Source organism: Lolium perenne, chromosome 7 (genome assembly GCF_019359855.2).
Source record: "Lolium perenne isolate Kyuss_39 chromosome 7, Kyuss_2.0, whole genome shotgun sequence".
Classification (NCBI taxonomy): Eukaryota; Viridiplantae; Streptophyta; class Magnoliopsida; order Poales; family Poaceae; genus Lolium; species Lolium perenne.
Window position 1 is genome coordinate 212,723,117 of NC_067250.2, and position 23,840 is coordinate 212,746,956.

At 43.2% G+C, this 23,840-nt stretch overlaps 1 long non-coding RNA gene across 2 annotated transcripts; it reads right to left on the bottom strand.

Annotated features, from left to right (window-relative positions):
* Positions 1-15,075: 15,075 nt before the first annotated feature.
* Positions 15,076-15,793, bottom strand: LOC127312292 (uncharacterized). 2 transcript variants are annotated; one of them, XR_007858239.2, is made up of 2 exons: positions 15,651-15,793; positions 15,076-15,460 (listed from the first exon to the last, which is right to left on the bottom strand). It is a non-coding gene; the product is annotated as an uncharacterized lncRNA (long non-coding RNA). The 2 variants fall into 2 exon arrangements; XR_007858238.2 differs by having other exon boundaries at positions 15,076-15,463.
* Between the last annotated feature and the right edge of the window lie 8,047 nt (positions 15,794-23,840).

The following is a 23,840-nucleotide window of genomic DNA, read 5'->3' on the forward strand; positions in this document are numbered from 1 at the left end:
CAATGTCACGATTCCGGAACTTGCCCGGAAGTTGGGCGGAAGTTCCGCTGACCGGAACTTCCGGCCAACTTCACCGGAACTTCCGGTCAGGGAACTCAGACTTCAGAAAGATCTCCGCTGAGAGGCCACTGCTGGAAGCACCAGGGCGGAAGTTCCGCCAGCTGGGGCCGGAACTTCCACCAGAGATAAAAAGCCTTCGGATACTTCAGAACAGCCATACCATTCCACCGGTCAAATATATCTTTTGAAAACTTGTACCTGTCTACATCAACACACATAAATATATACCTAGTGTTGACATCAAACACACAAAACCCAAAAGGGCGGGAAATGTTCTTTCACTCGTCCTGTCGAAGGTGCACGGGTTTTCCGACCACTTGACGTACTGTGGCACAGCCGGAAGCGTGGCGTTCAGGATCCGGATGTCTGATTGGCCCTAACCGTTGGAGTTCCGAGGAAGGTGTGGTATGCTCCGGCACTCTTTTTGATGAAGGGGTTGGACTTGTTAGCTGCGGAGCCCTCTTTGGGATCCAGCGAAGTTTCATCCTCTTCCATCGCCTCGGAACTCTCCTCATCCTTTTCCTGGTTCTTGCCCTTGCCTCCTTTACCGCGCGGGCGGTGCTTCCGGGCGCGCTTGTATCTTGCTTCTGGATCAGTCTTCAAATCATTGACCCACTTGCAGTTGCGGTTAGTGTGGGAGGATTTGCCAGTAACTGCATCAATATGGGCTAAACATGGCATGTCCATGTACTCTTCGTAAGTTTGGGGAGCGTGGAACCCAGCGACGGTGACCTCGTCAGCGCGTTGCTGGCCCCTGTCGGCTCCGCCACCATGGCCGCGGCCTCTTTTGCCTCCCTGACCTCTGCGTTGGAACTCCATGGCAACCATGTCGGATCCGCCGTTTTTTTGGTCATCAGGGGATTCCCCCGCTTGTTGTTGTTGTTGCCGCCGTTATCACGGTTCTTCTTTTGCTGGTGCAAAGGTATGGTTGTGGCTGTGAGTTCTCCACCCGCGTTGTCATCAACGGCGGTGTGAGTGCTGGTGATGTCGATCATGTCATCCAAGGTTAGATTGTTCTCATTGATCAGGCAAGTTAGCTTGTGCTGGAGCAGCCCTCCCCTTTGCAAGCCACCTATGAAGGTGTGCATAGCTATGCGGTTATCTACGTTCTCACACTTGTTTCTTGTTGCTAACCACCGAGTGCGAAAAGCTCGGGAGGTTTCATTATTCTTATGGATACATGCCTGTAGGTCGCTGGTTGTGGCGGGTCTTTTGTAGGTACCCATGAAGTGTTTCTCGAAGGCGATCTTCAGGTCTAACCAGCAAAAGATGGAATTTTCCGGAAGGTCACTGAGCCAGGTACGAGCTGGACCAACAAGGTACAACTGAAGCATGCGGCAAGCTACATTGGGGGTTCCTCCGGCAAAGCTGACTGCGTTGAAGTAGTCCTCGATCCAGGTATCAGAACTTTCACTGCCATCATAATGTTTCAGATTTCCGGGTAGCTTGAGGTTCAAGCCTTTTGGCTTTGGTCCCTCCCGGATTATCTTGCCGAAGCACTTCGGGCCAATGTATTCAGATCTGTATTCGTTAAGACGTTCATGTGCGTCACGCGGGCCGTTGCGGGCGGGAGACTTTGAGCGGGAGCGAGATCTCCGGCCTCCGCCTCCGCCTCCACCTCCTCCACTAGGTGGTGGGGAAGGAGATCTGCGAGGGGGCCAGTGAGACCTTTTGCTTCCGCCTTCAGATTCCCTGCGTCCTTCTTGCTGCTGACTCCGGCTTCGATCGCTACCTTCTCCATGATGGCGGTCGCCCCCCTCATTCCAGCTTCTGCATGGCTCACGCATGTGTTCTTCGTTCCGGCTCCGACGTGGCTCCGGCGTGCGCTCCTTATTCCGTTTCCTCTGAGGTGCCATGTTGTCGTGGATATTAATTCCACTAGGCCCATGGGGTCTGGTGTTTCCGGCTGGACTAGGTCGGCGAGGCGGCGGAGGAGGATGCGGGGTCTGGGGCGGAGGTGGCAGGTTCCGGTACTTGTCCCTGCTAGTGTACATCGGATCCTTTCCCGTGTTTGGGTCCGTCGGAGGTGTTTTCGAGGGTACCGAGATCAGATTTGGATGTTCTTTGGTTCTTCTTCCGCGCTCCGTCGATCCAGTGCGCGATTCTTCGTCACGATGCTCCCTTCCTGAGGCGTCCTCCTGCGCGGTGGATACACATAGTTCCGGGTTGGATTCCAACCTGTGCGAAGTATCTGCCTTACTCTGTTGCTTCATTGCTGATGCTACGAGTGTATAGAGGTGGGAAATATCGATTTCCTCATCATTCTTGCCCAAGAGCTCCGCAACCTTCTTCATATTGTCTTTTGGAGTTGGGAGTGGCTGATGCTCGGAGGGACTCGCAAAGTTGATCTTACGGGGGCGAATGGCTTCCCAACAGATCCTATCTGCTTCCCTGGTGGCATCATCCATGACGGTTTCCCAGCGCTCTCGGAGTGCTTTGGCCTTCTCTAAGTATTCTACACCTGTGCGCTCTTTCTCTTCGACCTGCTGATGTCTACGGAAGCTTCTATTCTTGTAGACAGTGTTGGGCCTCCAAGAGCAGAGGTTTGTAGAACAGCAGCAAGTTTCCCTTAAGTGGATCACCCAAGGTTTATCGATCTCAGGGAGGAAGAGGTCAAAGATATCCCTCTCAAGCAACCCTGCAACCACAAAGCAAGAAGTCTCTTGTGTCCCCAACACACCTAATAGGTGCACTAGTTCGGCGAAGAGATAGTGAAATACAGGTGGTATGAATATATATGAGCAGTAGCAACAGCTTTAAAAGTGCTTTGCTATCCAGACTGGCGTGTGGTCGATGGTGGTGATATGGCAGACAAGACAGATGCAAGAGAACAAGAAACAAGCAGCGATAGCAGTATTGGAAACAAGGCCTAGGGATCATACTTTCACTAGTGGACACTCTCAACATTGATCACATAACAGAATAAATAGATAGATGCTAGACTCTACACTCTCTTGTTGGATGATGAACACCACTAACTGTGTAGGATTACACGAACCCTCAATGCCGGAGTTAACAAGCTCCACAATATTCAATGTTCATATTTAAATAACCTTAGAGTGCATGACAGATCAACACAACTAAACCAAGTACTAACATAGCATGCACACTGTCACCTTCACGCTATGAAAGGAGGAATAGATCACATCAATACTATCATAGCAATAGTTAACTTCATAATCTACAGGAGATCACGATCATAACCTACGCCAAGTACTACACGATGCACACACTGTCACCATTACACCGTGCAGGAGGAATATACTACTTTAATAACATCACTAGAGTAGCACACAGATAAATTGTGATACAACACACATTGCAATCATAAAGAGATATAAATAAGCACTTCACTATGCCATTCATAACAGTGAATAAGTATTATGTGAAATATAGCCTAAGAGACCCACACGGTGCACACACTGTCACCTTTACACACGTGGGACAAGGAGTCTCCGGAGATCACATAAGTAAAATCCACTTGACTAGCATAATGACATCTAGATTACAAGCATCATCATATGAATCTCAATCATGTAAGGCAGCTCATGAGATTATTGTATTGAAGTACATAGGAGAGAGATTAACCACATAGCTACCGGTACAGCCCTTAGCCTCGATGGATAACTACTCCCTCCTCATGGGAGACAGCAGCGTTGATGAAGATGGCGGTGGAGATGGCAGCGGTGTCGATGGAGAAGCCTTCCGGGGGCACTTCCCCGTCCCGGCGGCGTGCCGGAACAGAGACTCCTGTCCCCCAGATCTTGGCTTCGCGATGGCGGCCGCTCTGGATGGTTTCTCGTACCGTGGCTTTTCCGTATCGAGGTTTTAGGTCGAGGGGCTTCTTATAGGCGAAGAGGCGGCGTCAGAAGGGGTCTAGGGCCACCAGACAATAGGGCGGCGCGGCCAGGGCCTGGGCCGCGCCAGCCCCATGTGTGGGCCCCCTGTGGGCCCTCTCTGGCGACTCTCGGGTGTTCTGGAAGCTCCCGGGGATTCTAAGATGCTGGGCGTTGATTTCGTCCGATTCCAAGAATATTTCCTTACTAGGATTTCTGAAACCAAAAACAGCAGAAAACAGCAACTGGCCCTTCGGCATCTCGTCAATAGGTTAGTTCCGGAAAACGCATAAATATGACATAAAGTATGCATAAAACATGTAGATATCATCAATAATGTGGCATGGAACATAAGAAATTATCGATACGTCGGAGACGTATCAGCATCCCCAAGCTTAGTTTCTGCTCGTCCCGAGCAGGTAAACGATAACAAAGATAATTTCTGGAGTGACATGCCATCATAATCTTGATCATACTATTGTAAGCATATGTAATGAATGCAGCGATCAAAGCAATGGTAAATGACATGAGTAAACAAATGAATCATAAAGCAAAGACTTTTCATGAATAGTACTTTCAAGACAAGCATCAATAAGTCTTGCATAAGAGTTAACTCATAAAGCAATAATTCAAAGTAAAGGTATTGAAGCAACATAAAGGAAGATTAAGTTTCAGCGGTTGCTTTCAACTTGTAACATGTATATCTCATGGATAATTGTCAATGCAAAGTAATATAACAAGTGCAATATGCAAGTATGTAGGGATCAATGCACAGTTCACACAAGTGTTTGCTTCTTGAGATGGAGAGAAATAGGTGAACTGACTCAACAATAAAAGTAAAAGAATGGCCCTTCACAGAGGGAAGCATTGATTGCTATATTTGTGCTAGAGCTTTGGTTTTGAAAACAAGAAACAATTTTGTCAACGGTAGTAATAAAGCATATGTGTTATGTAAATTATATCCTACAAGTTGCAAGCCTCATGCATAGTATACTAATAGTGCCCGCACCTTGTCCTAATTAGCTCGGATTACCTGGATTATCATTGCAATGCATATGTTTTAACCAAGTGTCACAAAGGGGTACCTCTATGCCGCCTGTACAAAGGTCTAAGGAGAAAGCTCGCATCGGATTTCTCGCTATCGATTATTCTCAACTTAGACATCCATACCAGGACAACATAGACAACAGATAATGGACTCCTCTTTTATGCATAAGCATTCAACAACAGTTAATTTTCTCATATGAGATTGAGGATATTTGTCCAAAACTGAAACTTCCACCATGGATCATGGCTTTAGTTAGCGGCCCAATGTTCTTCTCTAACATTATGCATGCTCTAACCATTCTAGCGGTAAATCTCCCTTACTTCAGACAAGACGGACATGCATAGCAACTCACATGATATTCAACAAAGAGTAGTTGATGGCGTCCCCAGGAACATGGTTATCGCACAACAAGCAACTTAATAAGAGATAAAGTGCATAAGTACATATTCAATACCACAATAGTTTTTTAGGCTATTTGTCTCATGAGCTATATATTGCAAAGGTGAAGGATGGAAATTTAAAGGTAGCACTCAAGCAATTTACTTTGGAATGGCGGAGAAATACCATGTAGTAGGTAGGTATGGTGGACACAAATGGCATAGTGGTTGGCTCAAGGATTTTGGATGCATGAGAAGTATTCCCTCTCGATACAAGGTTTAGGCTAGCAAGGTTGTTTGAAACAAACACAAGGATGAACCGGTGCAGCAAAACTCACATAAAAGACATATTGTAAACATTATAAGGCTCTACACCGTCTTCCTTGTTCTTCAAACTCAATACTAGAAATTATCTAGACCTTAGAGAGACCAATTATGCAAACCAAATTTTAGCATGCTCTATGTATTTCTTCATTAATAGGTGCAAAGTATATGATGCAAGAGCTTAAACATGAGCACAAAAATTGCCAAGTATCAAGTTATTCAAGACATTTTACCAATTACTACATGTAGCATTTCCCGATTCCAACCATATAACAAATTAACGAAGCAGTTTCAACCTTCGCCATGAAAATTAAAGGCTAAGAACACATGTGTTCCTATGAACCAGCGGAGCGTGTCTCTCTCCCACACAAGCATTTATTCAAACAAAAATAAAAACAAACAGACGCTCCAAGTAAAGTACATAAGATGTGACCGAATAAAAATATAGTTTCAAGAGAAGGAACCTGATAATTTGTCGATGAAGAAGGGGATGCCTTGGGCATCCCCAAGCTTAAATGCTTGAGTCTTCTTGAAATATGCAGGGATGAACCACCGGGGCATCCCCAAGCTTAGAGCTTTCACTCTTCTTGATCACATTGTATCATCCTCCTCTCTTGACCCTTGAAAACTTCCTCCACACCAAACTCGAAACAACTCATTAGAGGGTTAGTGCATAATCAAAATTCACATGTTCAGAGGTGACACAATCATTCTTAACACTTCTGGACATTGCCCAAAGCTTCTGAAAGTTAATGGAACAAAGAAATCCATCCAACATAGCAAAAGAGGCAATGCGAAATAAAAGGCAGAATCTGTCAAAACAGAACAGTCCGTAAAGACGAATTTCTAAGAGGCACCAGACTTGCTCAAATGAAAAGGCTCAAATTGAATGAAAGTTGCGTACATATCTGAGGATCACTCACGTAAATTGGCATAATTTTCTGAGTTACCTACAGAGAATTAGGCCCAGATTCGTGACAGCAAGAAATCTGTTTCTGCGCAGTAATCCAAATCTAGTATGAACCTTACTATCAAAGACTTTACTTGGCACAACAATGCAATAAAATAAGATAAGGAGAGGTTGCTACAGTAGTAACAACTTCCAAGACTCAAATATAAAACAAAGTTACTGTAGCAAAATAAACACATGGGTTATCTCCCAAGAAGTTCTTTCTTTATAGCCATTAAGATGGGCTCAGCAGTTTTAATGATGCACTCGCAAGAAATAGTATTTGAAGCAAAAGAGAGCATCAAGAAGCAATCAAAACAAATTTAAGCCTAACGTGCTTCCTATGAAAAGGAATCTTGTAAATAAACAAATTCAAGAAGAGCAAAGTAACAAGCATAGGAAGATAGAACAAGTGTAGCTTCAAAAATTTCAGCACATAAAGAGGTGTTTTAGTAACATGAAAATTTCTACAACCATATTTTCCTCTCTCATAATAACTTTCAGTAGCATCATTAGCAAACTCAACAATATAACTATCAAATGAAACATTCTTATCATGAGTCTCATGCATAAAATTATTACTCTCCACATAAGCATAATCAATTTTATTAATTGTAGTGGGAGCAAATTCAACAAAGTAGCTATCATTATTATTCTCATCATCAAATATAGGAGGCATATTGTAATCATAATCAAATTTATCCTCCATAACAGGTGGCACCAAAAGACTACTATCATTATAATCATCATAAATAGGAGGTAAAGTATCATCAAAGAAAATTTTCTCCTCAATGCTTGGGGGACTAAAAAGATCATGCTCATCAAAACCAGCTTTCCCAAGCTTAGAATTTTCCATATCATTAGCAACAACGGTGTTCAAAGTATTCATACTAATATGTTCCATGGGTTTTTTAATTTTCGGATCAAACCATCCATGTCTTAAATCAGGAAATAGAATAAGAAGCTCATTGTTGTCCATTATGCCTTACTAGTGTAAACAAGAAACAAAAAGATGCAATTGCAGGATCTAAAGGAAATAGCTTCGAGCACACACACAATGGCGCCTTAAAAGTATCAAGTACCTGGAACCGGAGTATGAGTGCCTTTTACCTTTCCTCCCCGGCAACGGCGCCAGAAAAGTGCTTGATGTCTACGGGAGCTTCTATTCTTGTAGACAGTGTTGGGCCTCCAAGAGCAGAGGTTTGTAGAACAGCAGCAAGTTTCCCTTAAGAGGATCACCCAAGGTTTATCGATCTCAGGGAGGAAGAGGTCAAAGATATCCCTCTCAAGCAACCCTGCAACCACAAAGCAAGAAGTCTCTTGTGTCCCCAACACACCTAATAGGTGCACTAGTTCGGCGAAGAGATAGTGAAATACAGGTGGTATGAATATATATGAGCAGTAGCAACAGCGCCAGAAAAGTGCTTTGCTATCCAGGACTGGCATGTGGTCGATGGTGGTGATATGGCAGACAGTACAGATGTAGTAGAACAGTAAACAAGCAGCGATAGCAGTATTGGAAACAAGGCCTAGGGATCATACTTTCACTAGTGGACACTCTCAACATTGATCACATAACAGAATAAATAGATAGATGCTAGACTCTACACTCTCTTGTTGGATGATGAACACCACTAACTGTGTAGGATTACACGAACCCTCAATGCCGGAGTTAACAAGCTCCACAATATTCAATGTTCATATTTAAATAACCTTAGAGTGCATGATAGATCAACACAACTAAACCAAGTACTAACATAGCATGCACACTGTCACCTTCACGCTACGAAAGGAGGAATAGATCACATCAATACTATCATAGCAATAGTTAACTTCATAATCTACAAGAGATCACAATCATAACCTACGCCAAGTACTACACGATGCACACACTGTCACCATTACACCGTGCAGGAGGAATAGACTACTTTAATAACATCACTAGAGCAGCACACAGATAAATTGTGATACAAAACACATTGCAATCATAAAGAGATATAAATAAGCACTTCACTATGCCATTCATAATAGTGAATAAGTATTCTGTGAAATATAGCCTAAGAGACCCACACGGTGCACACACTGTCACCTTTACACACGTGGGACAAGGAGTCTCCGGAGATCACATAAGTAAAATCCACTTGACTAGCATAATGACATCTAGATTACAAGCATCATCATATGAATCTCAATCATGTAAGGCAGCTCATGAGATTATTGTATTGAAGTACATAGGAGAGAGATTAACCACATAGCTACCGGTACAGCCCTTAGCCTCGATGGAGAACTACTCCCTCCTCATGGGAGACATCAGCGTTGATGAAGATGGCGGTGGAGATGGCAGCAGTGTCGATGGAGAAGCCTTCCGGGGGCACTTCCCCGTCCCGGCGGCGTGCCGGAACAGAGACTCCTGTCCCCCAGATCTTGGCTTCGCGATGGCGGCGGCTCTGGATGGTTTCTCGTACCGTGGCTTTTCCGTATCGAGGTTTTAGGTCGAGGGGCTTCTTATAGGCGAAGAGGCGGCGTCAGAAGGGGTCTGGGGCTACCAGACAATAGGGCGGCGCGGCCAGGGCCAGGGCCGCGCCAGCCCCATGTGTGGCCCCCCTGTGGGTCCTCTCTGGCGACTCTCGGGTGTTCTGGAAGCTCCCGGGGATTCTAAGATGCTGGGCGTTGATTTCGTCCGATTCCGAGAATATTTCCTTACTAGGATTTCTGAAACCAAAAACAGCAGAAAACAGCAACTGGCCCTTCGGCATCTCGTCAATAGGTTAGTTCCGGAAAACGCATAAATATGACATAAAGTATGCATAAAACATGTAGATATCATCAATAATGTGGCATGGAACATAAGAAATTATCGATACGTCGGAGACGTATCACCTGCGGCATTACTTCCTATGCATCTTGCCGTTCCCCCAGCATTACTACTGCGGTGTTGGCGAATCAGCTGTAGCCAACAGTTCCCTCCTTTTGGCTTCTAGAGCTACCGGGTCTGCTGCCTCTTCCGAAGTTATTGGCTTGGTCAAGATTTCCGAGTTCGCGATAGCACCTTGGCCTGCTTGCCTTGCGAGCTCTTCTATGGGCATATCTTCCCCGTGTTCGAGGACACGTCCTTCTCCAGGATCCGGCACGACACGATAGCACATCTGTTGCGGAGTCTCCGAACTGGGCGGGCCTGGAATTCCGGCGTCGGTCAGAGTTGCTTCTGCATCAGTTCCTTGCTCCAACCCGGTTAGGGTCACAAGGACTTCCTTTGGCGGGGCGGATTCTGCCTCAGCATTCTCCTCATCCTCCAACTCCTTCGTAAGGCGGTTGTATTCTTCTGTGTCCATGGTGGAAGCATCGTCACAGATTGGGCATAAATTGCCAAGGATTGATTCTTCTTTGTCTACGGCATCCTCTTGCTGATCCGGAGCTTTGCTGTTTCCGGCAGCTTCTTGCTGATCCGTGGCATCGCTGTCTCAGGTAGCCTCGACCTGCATGGGTCTAGCTCCATCCTGAGGAGGGGCGGTTCCTGCGGTATGCGCGAGGAAGTGCATGAAGTAGCACCTTTGCTTCTCTAACACCTGGGAGACCCAGGCGGATCTGCATTGGTCTTCCACCATAATTTCATGCCCAGGGGCGGATTGGGTGGGCTTTGAAATTTCTAGATCTAAGGCGGAATCTTCCTTAGGGAGTTCCTGCGTCTCAGATCGGATTTTTTCAACTGCGTCCTGCTCAGCGGCGGTCGCGTCAGCGTGACTTACCAGGGCGTTTCCATCGGAATCAATGGTCTAGCCAATGAAGATGTGAATGCCGCCGATTGGGACGATGGAGAGCTTGATGGGGTCGGTTTTAGCTAGAATCCAACACTCGTCCTGAGGGACGATCGGAAAATTCCTGGCGTAAAGGACACGCCCCACAGCGATGGAGTCATCGTAGCTTCCCATGGCGGAACCCTCCCGGTTTCAGCCTCCAGACGCCGCTGGCCCCACGATGGGCGCCAACTATTGTTGCCTATTCGACGATACCTGAGAGGAGGGATCCTCACGAGGGGGAGAAGAAGTAGGAGCCATCGGGCGAAGAGTCCTCGGGATGGTGGTACGCGATTTACCCAGCTTCAGAACACCTGCACGATGACAGGGCCTACTGCTGCTTATCTGGAATTATCTGGGCGCTTTCACATTGTTACAATGATTTGTGCTTGTGCCTCTAGGGATCCCAGGATCCGGCTTATAAATGCGCTAGGATCTAGGTTTACACGGAGAGTCCTAGCCGGAACACAAGATGCCTAACTACGGTATATTACTTTGTCGTGCATGTCAAGGATCCACCTTTCCTTATACGCCGTAATGGATCCGGATACTTCATGGGCCTTCTAAGATTCGACTACCTGCATAGGTCGGTTGAGATCCAGCTCCTACTCTTGGGCTGGACTTCATCCATCTTCTATCAACAACAACTGGGCCGCCCGATGGGCCATATGCCACCATCACCATCTGTGGGCCACCCGGGCTTGCCGGATCTCGACCATGTCGTTGATATACCCATAAAGTATACCCACAACACTAAGATATAACAATCAACACTTATATTATTGCCTCTTGGGCATATCTCCAACAAGAAGAGGCACCGATCCCCGTCTACAGTGGCGACATATGTGGAGGACCTGAACAATTACGTGTTTGCAACATCGCTAGGGAAAGCCAGCCCATGCCATGGTCTATAAGGGTTCTTCTAATCATACTAAGGACATCAAAGTCTCATAGCCGGGCCAAAAATTCTTGATGTTGAAAACCCCTTGAACGTCCACCTCCTTTGGGCGGCAAACCGTTCTCCACTTGATTCATCTAAATGAATGCTCTCTTTATCTTCTCGATTTTCTGGATGATCCATTTGGAAAATTTGAGCACAACTAGGTGATAAACCACCATGGAAGATAGCATCACACAACATATAAGAACTTTTCCAACATGTATGAAGTTCTACCCCCACCAACTCGCCAACCTTGCGCCTAGCTTGTTCGAAAGTGGCCGGAAGTGAACCACTTCAAGAGGTAAATGGTGTGAAAGGATCGTATGGCACCTAGAGGGGGTGAATAGGTGCTTAATCAAATTTTAATTATTTTTCCAATTTAATCCTCATACGAAGGTAAATTCTATAGATATGGAACTATGTGAATTTACCTATATGACAAGGTGCAAGCAAGCAATACACAATACAAGATACAAATAGTAAAGTGCGGTAAACAATACAAGTAACCGAGGTGGAGCATGCAGAGACACAAGGGTATGATTTCCGTAGTTCCATCCTTGTAATTCTCCAGCAAGCACCGCCACGAAGGCCTAGCTCACGCTCCACTAAGCGGTTGCCTTAAGGTCGCAATCGGCACCTTTACACCAAGGTTGGGGCACACATCCACGTTTCAATTGGAGGCTCCCAACAACCGACCACGGAGATTTCACAACACAAAGCAAGCTCCGAGGGAAACTTCTTACAAAGCTAGGGTTCAAAACATGAATCTTCTGCAATCAAGTGGGATACTCCAATCCCTTTGGTGGAAGTGTAGATCTAGGGTTCCTCCCTTGATTCCCAAGAGATCAACAAGTTTGAGTGGCTAGGGAGGGAGATCTATGAGTTTTTAGCATTGGAACAATGGAGGAGAGAGAGTAGAAGCCGCGCCTCTCAATGGAGAAGAAGGGTGCTATTTATACCCCCACACCAAATGTAAGCGCTGCAGGAATTTCGGACCGGAGTCTCCGGTGTAAAGACACAGGAGTCTCTGGTGTGTTACCCCAAACCCCAGAGTCTCCGGCCAAGTTACTGGACCCCCATACTGAGAGTGAGGCACACGACCAGCTTCTCTCTTTGGGAGGTCGGGGGACTTCTCCGGAGTCTCCAGCCTGGGGAGGCCGGAGTCTCCGGTGTGCAAAGGCCGGAGTCTCCGGACTGGAGATCCTCAACAGTGACTTTTGATGTGGTTCCCTCCACCATCATTCCAAACCAACCCCTAATACAATCTTGAACACCTGCAGACACTTCACCACAAAGCTTCAAGGCACCGTCTTGTTCGTTTCACTTTTTAGGGGTCGGCCCCGTGATATGCTTAATACAAATATTCTCTACAACACATAAGCACACGGTTAAATATCTTTATGTTTACAACAGAAAACTATATTATGGGAGTAATGCCCTTTCATGGTGGAGCAAGACTCCGAGGTAAATGCAATGAAAAAAAAAATCCTCGCCTTGCCGTGAAAATGAAGTCTGTAGCGATTTGCTCGTCCTTGCAACCAACTTGGAAGAACTACGACTTGGCCTGATTGGTACACAACCCACTCACCTCCCCGAAGTCTCTAAGATGTTGTCCCGCCAACATATCGTCCGTCCATTGGCCCACAAAAATGCATGCATCATCGGTGTAGAGGGATACAACAAAGCGAATTGGTCTATTCCTGATTGGCCTAAGGACTCCCTACTCAGTGGCCAAGCGGAAGAGGTGGTCGAGGGGTTCAATTGCGAGGATGAAGAGCAAAATCAAGGAAGGATGCACTCTGCTTCTTCAGCTTCGCCGAAGACCTGGCCCCATGGTCGTGATTTGGCTTCCTCCACGCCCAGTCTCCATTGCCGATTGTCGTCTCGAGGGAGACTGTCGATACTCTCTGGACACAAGGAGGCGAGAGTGTTAATTGTTATGAGGGCGGTGTGGGCGAGGAGCATATGTGCTCCGGTTTTGCTTCTTTTTTATTTATTTTGTTTGTTGTTTTTTGCAAAAAAATTATTCGGGCAGGAGCATATGAGCTCGGGTTTAGATGTGCATTTTTGCACGTCCACAAGTCATTCGTCGTCGCGCAGCATTGTTCTGCACTAGATGACCTGTTGCGCTATCGCGCAAATGACAGAATCAAGTCAGAATTTAAACTATACATTTTAGCCTATTTTATTATTAAGAATTTTCCCAAAATTTAACTGCTTTAATATCTTGCAGAGATCTATACAATCTATGAAAAGTGAACTTTACATTTCAATATACGTCACTATACTACATCCAATCATACATCACATGGTTTATAGGATTCTGTTTTTTTTTTTTTTGAAAATTGCAAAGAACCTTTGCGCTTCATTTCGTTGCGCCCCGACGCAAGTCAAAAGCGAGACAATATTATAATTGTAAATTTTGGATTGATATTTATTGACTTTATGCCGTGAGTCTCATGATTGGTCCCTGGTTAGCTACCCATAACATAAATTCCAACATAGATAGATAGAAATAGGTATAGGTTCATCTAAGACTAATATTATCATAAGTATATTAGGAATGGTTGAAAGCTCTCTAATGATTTCGTGGAAATTTTCTAATCGCGTGCTTCCAGTTATAGCAGTCCATCACTCTGAATGGCATAATTTTTCCTTGCTCCGGATCCATTGCGGTTTCACAAAATGTTCATGTTGTATACATGATAATAATCGATGGAACACTCCTATTTTGCTAGTCCATATAACGTTCATACTTCTTGATGTCGGTTGATGTTCCTAAATGGTAACCTTAAACATACCGAAAAAGCTAAATAGGTGTTCAAGCACTTTAGGAGTATAAAATTATGGCACCAACACTTGAATTCTGATGTTAACCTTTCTTGGCAGTGTTTCATTTACGACACGAAAGACCCTCGACGAAGCAGTCCCAAGAGATAGTATGCGAAGAATATATAGGTGTATGTAATTAGGTTGTCATAATTCTTACATGTAACAATGATCGTGGAAGACACGTTACATAAATAGTTTCTTGCCGTTTTTATTACGACTCGTTCTACTTGGGATGTTTGTTTAATCTGGTATTTTTGTACTTCTATTTTAGACTCGAAGTAGGTTACACAGGATCGCTTCCACTGACAATTAACTAAGTGCTTAACTGGCATGTAACAGAGTGAGACTCACGGGCAGCATAATTTCTCTTCAGTAAATTACAATCTGTCTCTCGAGTTCCACATACCAATCAATTTTTATCGTATCAGGTGGGCTGAAGCATGCCATAGAGGCCTTGAGAAATCTCATGAAACATTGTACGCATCTGTGGATTAATGAGTTTGCGTTGTTAAAGGGAAGCATGCTTCTGATGATTCCCTTTTCTCTTCTTACAGTTCAGATTCCATGGCAAAAAAAGCACAAATACAAATTCTAATGATATTAGCATATTATTAGAACTCTGAAACCGACCGTATATCCCATACCATGTGCACCCCATACATGGGCAAGGTTCTACAAATAAATAAGCATGTTCTAGCAGCAGGGCACATGTCCAAAATGTAAGCCTAAGACATGTATGATTTATCACAATTACTACAAAATACCAAAATAAGCAATACCACTATTGTAGAGGAGAAACTGATGGAAATCAAAGCATATCGACACAAGGTCTTCCTGGGCAATAATTCATGCCATCCATAGAAGTTGATAAAGTGCAGATGAAGTTCAGCCCATATTCTGGGCATAGGATCTGGCTGAACGATGGTCACAAAGGATCTACTTATAAAAGCATGCTTATAGAGCAGCGTGCACTTACACAAAATAGCTTTCTACATAGCTATTTACACAGCTACACATCAGGTCGCTGCTGCAGCAGAGAATACAAGTCCAACGGCAGTTTATAGGCAGGTAGTAAAGGCATCACATCAGCTTGACAGCTTAGCAGAGAACCCACATGAAGCAGTAGCATGCGTCAAGGCGGTGAGCTCATCTCAACGATGTAGAAAGGAAGGCACGCTGAATACCAGCAGATGTTGAGGTAGCGAGCATTATTAAGATACTGATAAGCTCTTCACCTGGGCCTGTGAGCCAAGCCCGTAACAAGAACCATCCATGAAGATAAAGTTGTACAGAAAATGGCCTGCTAAACAGTAAAAAGAACAAAATATCATTATAATGTACTGGTACGATAGAGAAATGGCTGAAGTTACTATATCAGAAAACAAAAAGAGTCATGTTAAAGAAAGGAACGATATAGGAACAAAACTATTGCAAGACAATAGCAGTATGAGAGAGCAGAAACGTCTATACACAAAGTAATTAGGTTGTACCTTATGCATGCAGACCAGCCACTGCTTTGGTTTCTTGGCAGCAGTGCTGGTCCTAAGACAAATGGAGGTTGTAGCAGCATCCACTGCAGTTTCCACAGAAGGCTGAATAATCTTTTATGAGAAACAAGTTAAAGCAATGGACAACACATAATCAAGAGTATGACAGAACTATAAAACAGGATAACTAAAATCTGGCAAATATTGGATTTTATTATGTACATCAGAGGCTTCTATTCCTGACATATTAACTGTTATATTTCTGGACTGAAACTTTACAAAGCAAAGTAAATATTTTAGAGAAGGCAAATAAATTATATGTTTCATGCAACAATCAGCTTGTTCCTCTCATGCAAGACAAACATGAACTCATCACATGATCAATGTCGTGATTTATATCTACCTAGAAACGAAGGATTGACATAAATTAATTATGGTCAACCGCTAGGTCAGACCATATTGAATTAGCCTATAACAATCAAACTATTTCTGCAATACAGAGACAATGCACTGGAGCATTAAGCAAAGAAAAGGCGGTATCAGGTATCAGAATGGCATAACTGCACACATGTAAGTGTTATGGCCAGTCTTAAATGCAGACACATAGTAGAAGATTCATAAAAAGTAGTTAGTCAAACGGAAAAGATGACTCATAATGGCATATGCAAATACGTGACACACTTGCTACTGAAAATTATAAGAAGTAACACATCAGTTAAACTAAGGTATTCACCAAGAAAGCCTACATGTAACGTATCATTTTTGCTGCTGATAATTCATATAATTCGATATATTTCATAATAGGCGCCTTGCAGATTCACTCCACCAAGATGATTGATAGGACATGAAGTTACAGGTAAGCTCGCCCTAGAAGGCCTAGCAAAGTTTGAATTTTTGCTCGATGGTTGAAGACTAATGAATGAAAAGATATAACTATGTGACATTCTTGTAGTGTTCAAACACAATTAGATAAGTACTTCAAGACCATAAACATTTGAGAGGCAATAAATTGCTAAATTTTACCCAAGCTGAAGTCTAAACATTTTAACAAACACATTACATTTTACAGAGTAGCTATAACTGAACTGCAGGTCTGTTTCACTCTGATCATACAATATCCAAATATTAAAAAATGTACCATAAGAGGCAAAGCGATGAATCATTATTTTTCGGGGAAACTTGCTTCATTAAGGGAATAAAATATTTTGACCAAGCTGCACACCCACATCAATCTGTATAGGCAATGATTGAGATACCTAGTACAAACTCCATTGCAGCCTTCTTTCATTTCCCTCATCACCAATAACCGCTATCAACATTAGGTCCCAATTTTCCTCTTCAATATCCACGAGGAACTATAGAAGTCCGTGTGATTTTGCACATTTTCTCAGGTAATTATCCCATGATTTGGTTTAGGAATCCAACATAAAGATGGATTGCTGGGTTGAATCTGAATATAAAGCACCCAATGTCTTTAACATCCTCAAATCAAAACCAATAATTATGTCTTGTTTAAGATAAATTAATTGTGTATGTACAAAACTGAGTCACGAGCAAGAGTTATTCTCACCTTCCAACCAGACTAAAATAACTTGCCTGGTTCCTATTAGAACCTTTAAAGAGTGCCTATGAACCCTGAAGTAGCCAGATTACAAATTATACTGTACAACAATAAAAAAAGACAAACTGGATTATACTATTCTTTGCAGCTATAGTCCTGCTGAGACTGATGTTGAAGCTAGCATCACTTCCACCTCTCCAGTCCTTGCTTGAGGGACCATCAGCAATCTTCTAGGTAGCTGCAAAATTCAAAATTCAGACACATCAGACTAATTAACCGGACAAATATAAATTTATAGTCCATGGCACGTGTAATTGTAGCCATAAACATCAGACTAATTCAGACACATCAGACTAACAGGCTTCTATGCCACGTTGTGCTATTCTTAGTAGCCATAAGCTAACTTCACAAGTACATTTTTAGCAGGCACATATACATCTTAATAGATGACAAGGTCATATCAGTACATTTAGTTTCTTAATAGTTTCATAGTGGACAATTCTTTTTTCTGTCCTGGGCAATATGTTTTTGTGTTTGAGCCACTGTGACGCCTCTTATATCTCAAGCTATGCCTTCGTACAATGAAATTTTGACTAATTCAACTTCTAATTGTATTTTTTGCAGAAGAGTATTGTAGCCTAGTTATTCCTGAAAAATATTTACAGTCCATGGCACGTCCAATTGTAAGCCCGAAGATGAATATTTGGGCTAACCGGTGAGAACTACAATCCAGCTTCCGCCCTCACTCGGTTGTTCCCTGATACCACTTTCGTCGCTTGAAAATGGGCATAGCTTATCTCTAGATGTGGTGCAGCATCTTCAGGTGTCATGTGAGTATGGCACTTCCACCTGAATAGTAGGAAATTTCAACTTGTAAATTTGTATGGTTGATATAGTAACTAAAGCATTAACTTAGATATAGTACATAAGCACTTGACCAATGGGAGCAGGCAGCAAGTCGGAGATCACGGCACAAGCCATCTCGATGCCAATTCCTACAGGTTTCACGATCACAGCAAAATCCATGAGTTTGACAATCAAATTTGAAAAAAGAAATCTGTTGCAACCAAGCCTTTCACGCATCTGAACAAAATAAACATAAAGAGAGGTGAGAAGGGGATAGTGAGTAAACCTGTACTACTACACCCAGAATTAGCAAAGGAAATGACATCCTAAGAAAAAAAGAACAAAATCGCAAAGTGCGAGTATGAATCTGTAGTTCTTGATAGATCTCTAGTAAGGTTCAAAGATGAACAAAAATCACGATATTTCGCATGAAGGATAAAAATGGAAAGAGGAGCATATGTACTATATATACTGTATATTTAAAACTGCACATATTTGCATTCATAAGTTGTATTATATGTTCACGTTTGAGTAAAACTATGAAAGACAAGAGTCAAGAAGCTCTGTACTATATGCTTACTTTTTGAAGATTTCCAGAAACTGAAATTCAGGGAAAAGATAATGACTGAAGGTGGACCCTGGAGCTTTCGATGTATATAAACATCATATGCACACATTTAACTTCCACCATGGGTTATCTGACGAATCATGCAAAAACAATCTACTGTTTAATCGGATGGAGTCCACATTAAAAAAACTTTAGGTTAATATATAGTTAGAATCAACCACATTTTGATGGAGGAACAATTAGTTTACCACATGGTTATATGTAGTACTAAGCACTTGTATACTGGTCTACAAAGCATAGAGAGGAAAACAGATAACTCAAAAGTAATTAGATAGTGTGCTAAGCGTCTATATACTGGCCTACATATCATAGAACATAATTCACAAATGTTTTTATGATAGAACAGAAAAATAGATAGCTGCAAACTATTTAATTTAAGCACCATATTTCATAAAAAAATTGAGATATCATACACCACATAATTTTGGACCAGATTTTTTAATCAGGGTTGGGTTCAAAACACAAATCAAGAGGTCTCCAAATATCCGCACTGCAACTACCAAAAATCTGCGACTTCAGATTTCCATATACTTAATTTTACACTGCTAGATCTCTGAAATATTGTAACAAGTCAACGACCATATTGAATGCATGGTATCCAGTTCCCACTTACCATGAGTGAGTTCCATGGTCAGTGTGCATGCAAAGTTCCATCAAGCAAGATATGATGTAGCGAAACACGGTTCCTGCTTGTAAGATCAAACGAATTAATTAGCACAAACAAGCCACCACATAAAAATTGCTTCCAGATGATTGCCAAAACAATTAGCTAAATTACAAACATAGCACAACTACGCATAAATATTTTTTGAATACTTATTCACGGGAGATTAAATCAAATAACACAACTGAACCAATTAGATGCTATATTAGTAGAGTGTATTAACCATGAGTAAATGACTAAATACATAGAAATGCAAATTCATATTCTTACAGAATCTGTGTCAGTACCACTTCTGCTCATTGCAATCAGTTTTAGTCCAGTCAACTATAGGTACTTATACATTAGAATGACTATGACAATGAGATTTCAGCGGAGCCTACTGCACAGAGCCTAGAAACACATAGAAATGCATAAAATTGGTAAATACATATTGTAAGGGTACATTGCCCCTATGTGTGGTTTTGGTAATTAATGACAACCCCTATGGACTAATGTTTTCATTGAGTTTATATGAAGGAATATTCCATAGGTACTACTTGTTCTCCATGTGTTGGATTCAAGTATGGATGCCATGAAGATAAATGTATACCTTGTGTATTGGCATCAAGATCATCGGTTTGAAGATACATATGTGATATGATCAAGAAGAAGAAATGAAGATGGAGTTCTTATGTGGAACTCAATATTAGCCATGCTCTATCTTATGAGAGTATGAGAAGGTACAAGGTTAAGTCGGGCAAGTTCAAGATGAGCATCTCAAGTGGATCACATGCTTGAAGCTTGCCGTCCATTTGGTGATAATGGACATGTGAAGATGTGCATCAATAGAGCTTTCCCATCATGGTGTATGGGGGAGCATTTGTGAGTCTTCACGAAGCGACGATGATCAAGTGAGGCATTCCGGCTTGAGTGGAGCTTGAAGAGCTATCATCAAGATCAAGCGGGATGCGCAAGGCAAAGGTATGGCCTTGCTAGGTTTTCCTTTTACCGGTCTCAAGGTGGTTGTTGGGAGACCGGATTATAGGATAAATAGCCGCACTATCAAGAGGGGCTTTCGGTTGGGTAACTTGATCGCATCGTCTTAGAGAGCTCAATCCTTTGCATACTTTGCATATCCCTATTGCTTCTTGGTGTTTCTCTGTGTGAGGTTCTTGAGCTTGTTGCTAGCTTTACAACAAGCCCAAGTTCATCGAAAACGGAATCCGCATGCATCTTCTATTGCGTTTTCGAGTTTGGACGTCTTTACCGTTTCTTGACGGTGGGATACTCCCTCTCTAAAATCCTCTAAAATGTTCTGTGAGGAGTCTCCATATTTCCAGTTTTTGTTGGGGTTCTATTCGTCGTTATCTTTCCAACAAAATTGGTTTCATGTCAATCGGGGTCCGGACACAAAAGTTATCACAGTTTTTGTATAACATGATTTCCTGCTGGCCCGGTTTCTAGCCCGGCGTGACCGGCCGTTCGACCGGATGGCCCGGTTCAAACCGGCCCTCGGACCGGTGCCATCCGGGCACTATCAAGTAAGCTTTTAATCTTGGTCCGGTTTCTAGCCCGGCGTGACCGGCCGTACGACCGGATGGCCCGGTTCAAACCGGCCCTGGACCGGTGCCATCCGGGCACTATCCAGTAAGCTTTTCAGCTTGGTCCGGTCACTAGCCCGGTCGACCGGTCTGTGGACCGGATGGCCCGGTCTGTGGCCCGGTCTGACCGGGTCCTGAACCGGACGGCCCGGTCCCAGGCCCGGTTGACCGGCCTCCTCGACGGCTGACTCAGCCCAACTTTTCCCCAACGGTTATATTTGCTCTTGGGCTATAAATAGCCCTTCTTCCACCTTGGGCTGAGTACTTCTTCCCTTTCTCTCACCTCCATTGTTGCATTTGAAGAAGTTGCTCTCTCTCTTGTTCCCCCCATGATTCTTGCTCATATTTGAGGATTTGAGAGAGGAGATCTAGATCTACACTTCCACCAAACCAATTCTTCTCTAAGTGAGGGAATCTCTTGGGATCTAGATCTTGGAGTCTTTGGTTGACTTTCCCCCTTGTTCTTCCTCTCCAATCTCATCCTAGCATTCGTTGCTTTGGTGGGATTTGAGTGTGAAGGACTTGAACACCTCCGGTGTTCTTGCTTTGCATCATTGCATAGTGTTGAGCTCTCCACCACGATTTGTTCGAGTGAGAGACCGTGAGCTTGTTACTCTTGGAGGGTGACCTCCTAGTTGGCTTGGTTGGTGTCCCGGTGATCTCTTCGTGGAAGATTGTGAAGGGGCCCGGGCTTCTCCTTCGTGGAGCTTGTGAAGTGGTTGTGGAGCTTGCCATCTCCGGAGCGGAGGAAAAGCTAACCATAAAGAAAGGGCCATTATCCTTCGTGGGTGTGGCTCGGAGAATAGGGTGAGCCTTCGTGGCGCGGGGAATCCTTCGTGGGACCTCCACTCCTCCAAACGTGACGTACCTTCTTGCAAAGGAAGGGAACACGGGAATACATCCTCGTCTCCGCGTGCCTCGGTTATTTCTATACCCGAGCTCTCTTTCCTTGTGATAGCCATCGTGCTTGAAGTACATATATCTTGCTATCACTTGTGCTACATATATCTTGTACCTATCTTGCTTAGCTCTACTTGTTATTGTTACACTTAGTTGAGCTTAGCATATTTAGGGTTTGTGCTTGTAAACTAAACGATAGTTTAATTCCGCATTCTTACAAGACAAATCCGCAAGAGTTTTTAATTGCCTATTCACCCCCCCCCTCTAGGCGACATCTCGATCTTTCACATATACTGAGAGTTCAAGCCACGGGAGATACCACCACTGCACATGGATATAAAAAATAGCTAATTCAACATTCCCTGGAACTAATTTTAGACAACATCCACTAACAATGTGTGTGATTAACAACTAAATGGTACAATACAATGTTAATCTACTAAATAGCAGTAGAGACTGTTAATAAGTAAATATGGTTCAGGTGCAACCTGCATGCCCTCGTCAGTACCAGCTTTGTTGGCTTCTGTCTCGAGATCTATCGATCGTCGTTCGCACTAACGATGCCTTCAGTTCTCAGCTCATCTTCCACAACATCCTGTGCCGCAAAATTTACAAAAGGCAAATACATTGTTTTCAATTTTGATGCCAGGGCATAGAAACGCGACATCAGTATAGGAATCTCCTAACTATCTGTGCAGCCAAAAGCATGGAGCGTCTCAGACACTGGCCGGCAAAATAACAAGGATAAATTTCTGCATACAGGCACATGAGCCCAAAACACTCTAGCTTATACATAATGCTTGAAAAAACAAATGCAAGTGCGGGCTTCAGGAAATATACCTCTTGGTCCTCTTGGTTAGGCTCTCGAGTCTTCGTACACTGGCTCAATTTTTAACAATTGAGGTTACAGACAATACCAATTTTCCAGGTCGGGCTTCTTATAGGGATAGGTAAAATACCTTGGTTGGATACCAGATTCTATAAGGCCAGAGCATGTCCTTTATCCTTTTCCTTCTCTGCATACAGAAGATAAACCCATTAATCATCTGAACCACCTGCATCAAGCACCATCACGATCCGAATATTTACAAAGAGGAAAAGTTCATAGAGAAATCCTAAGAATAAAACAATCTAAACTGAAGCATAACTATATATATTTTGATTTAGAAAACATTGTCTGAAATGGCCGGGGACAAACTGAAATTGCTAAACATGGTACTGGTACTTATTACCTCAATCTGAACAGACCCCCCATTCAGTGAACAAATGGACCAACAAAGCGGCGTAAATAGCAGTACTTGACCCTAAGGCACTGCCGCTGCACACTTCAAAGAGTTGTTCTAAAAATTGTAGAATTGTGCAATTAAATAATTGATTTTGAACCTATTCTAGTGCAGATATAAATATTTCTAGTTTGTTAGTATGCAAGTTCCACATCATGAACTTTTTGTCCTCTCCAACAGATCCAAATAAGTTTTAAACTTTCAGGTGCCAAGCAACATCTTCAACGCCATCATCATGAGAACGTGTTACAGGGTAAACTTCAAATAAAACAACAGTCACCTAGGATGAAACTGGGTCGACTAACCATGATATCCTAATTGTTGGTATGTGCAAAACAAAAGGCACCCTACCACAAGAAAACAGAGAACATTATTGCATCCATTATTGGAAATAACCGTTTTAAGCTTCAACATATACTTTTACATGAATCTTTGATGGACCGGGATTTAAAAGACCAACAAGTTGACTCACATCAATTATGCATGGAGTGTTCTTTCTCTATCCCAACATGTAGCTGAAAGCGCGCCCCAATCCTTGCCCCTAGCACCACACACAAAATCTAGTTAAGTCGAACCTCTTGCACCATCTGACCACTCACACTCAAATCTGGACAACCAACAGCCCTTTGCCCTTGCAAGGAACCTGCAATATGTGAACAAATCATTAATTAAAATAAATATGATAAATTAGACAGTGAGGAGTGCCTAATTAAGAGCCTACTAACATGAAA